Source organism: Chiloscyllium plagiosum, unplaced genomic scaffold (genome assembly GCF_037043375.1).
Source record: "Chiloscyllium plagiosum isolate Xiang-an unplaced genomic scaffold, Cpla_swu_hap1 HiC_scaffold_2, whole genome shotgun sequence".
NCBI classification, from domain to species: Eukaryota; Metazoa; Chordata; class Chondrichthyes; order Orectolobiformes; family Hemiscylliidae; genus Chiloscyllium; species Chiloscyllium plagiosum.
Genome location: NW_028270140.1, coordinates 85,452,857 through 85,455,085, shown reverse-complemented (window position 1 = coordinate 85,455,085; position 2,229 = coordinate 85,452,857). Strand labels below are relative to the sequence as shown.

The 2,229-nt window shown below is 35.4% G+C and overlaps 1 pseudogene; it reads right to left on the bottom strand.

Annotated features, from left to right (window-relative positions):
- Positions 1–295: 295 nt before the first annotated feature.
- On the bottom strand, positions 296–577 carry LOC148151934 (small nuclear ribonucleoprotein F pseudogene; annotated as a pseudogene).
- Positions 578–2,229: the final 1,652 nt, after the last annotated feature.

The window sequence follows — 2,229 nt, the reverse complement described above, 5'->3', positions numbered from 1 at the left end:
ATAGATCCAGATACCATCTATCAACCCTCAGAAAACGAACAGGAAATGACATCACCGCAAACCCCAGGAACCCCATCCAGGACAAATATATAAATAGAAAGCAGGAGACAACAGTTTCGCTTCACTTGGAGGTTGCTACTGATGATGTTACCTAGCCAGGTAATGAAACGTCTGGATATCAAACCTACAGCTCAGCGAGCAAACCTACACCTTAAACAGCATCTTCCTTTACTGGATATAAAGGGAAGTACTAAATAAATTGTAGGCATGGTCATTCTTCCAATAAAAAGGAAAGTCATTCTCTCATTTCTCCATATTCTTACTCATCTTCAACTCCTCTAATGTATGGAACATTGTTACACTTGATTAGGACTTCTCCAAGATGATTGGCTAATAAACCATCAATATATTCTTCTATGTTTGCAAGCTGCATGTTTACAATCACCAGTTTGCCAGTCAACCTATTGAGGAAAGATTTTGGATTCAATGGTAAACTCGTGCCACTGCTGCTTGGTGCTGTCTCTGTCTTCGGTCGGAGGAAGCGGAATGGGCTGCTGGTGCAGCTCGGACACAGCATAGTGGCTGCTCTGGGACAGACTCTCCCCCTCCGACAAGACACATGTGCAGGAGCAAAGTGACTTTATTGGTCAACTGAAACTTCAATTTTGGCAATTTAATTAAATTGATTTTTGTTTTAATTTGCATTTTAGAATATCTCCTAATGATATCAAGGGATTATTACTTTGAAATAAATAACAAAAGGACATGCGGATGTCTGAAAACAAATGGGTAGTATTCTCTATCAAAGTATTTCAATTCCTTAGTTGAACTTGTTAAGAAACAGTTAAGAGATTTAAAACCTCCATAAATTACAATGAAGTGCTTCATAAATAAATCATGCGACTAGGCAAAAGAATTTTTACTTTGGGAACTGTTACACTTCAATCCCTGTAATCTCAAGGATTATAATTTGTTTACTTGAGATTCTTCAAAAAATCACACAAGGCAGATGAATTCCTTCTATCAGATTTTCTTGTATCTTTATGACAAATTAAAAACCACAGTCAACATTCAATTTAAAATCAGTTTTAAAAAACCCACAATTTGATTAGTACACAAATAATGTTACAAGAGATTACATAACATAACCAACAATTGCTCAGTGCTTGTTGGCCTGTAAGTCCTTGGCTGGTCAAATCATTGACTGACTGCACAATGTGAACCAGTAACTTCGTTATTTTTATCAAAAAGAGAGTTTTTTTAGACTTATGGAACCTCGCTATTCAGTAAAGGCCTTTTGTATTATGAATTATACAATGCAGCTCCAAGAGTTTTGATTGAATTAGGGAGTTAAAGCCTGCCATCATATTTTTCAAACTCCATTAGAATCTGGAGCGTTCACAGATTGCTTCTATCTTTAATGAACCTAAAGACTACCTAACCTCTTCCTTCACACTGAGATGTTTATAGAACTCTGTTGAAACATCTCATCTTTAGTTTGTAAACTATCTTTCAGAATGTCCTTGGTCATATTTACATGTTACCAATATCATGATACAATTGAGAAGAATATACACAAACAGTAAAAAATTTGTATATATTTAACTTAACCATGAAAATCAGTTGCCTGAATGTCTGCAATTCAGAACCTAAAAATCATATGCACCAGATTTTATCATACAATGAAAAAACAATTATATTGATTATACACACTTATAATCTAATAAAATGACAGAGAAGATTAATTATTAATTGCCAAATTACTATTATTAAATGTTAGCTATTCCCTTTTATCCAAAATACACGCTCATGAGTAACATAAAAGACAGAGATTTTGACACAAATATCATGGGGGGAAGCAAACAGAGGTCAGGGAGTATATTGTTCTGTCTCACAGGTCCAGACTACAAAGTAGAATGGATTGTTCTCACAGTCCCATTGATTCTTACCAATAATAGCACAATGATGTCTGCAGTTTTTACTTCGCTGGCAGATGAGTTAGATCCAGGGTCTTTCCTTTTGCTTTATGTGTTAGAATTCTTTCTTTTGGGGAATCTGCACTTCATCTTTCCTATTCTTTCAAAAAAGAGAGGGAGGGAAAGGTGCTTGCTCTGCAGACTTCTGGAGGTTTCGATCATTGTCTCACAAATCTGTGAAGACTTCCAGTTGAAAAATCTATCAAAAGGCTATCTCGTTTGTAAGGAACTTTTTTTTTTCTATTTCTTTGTG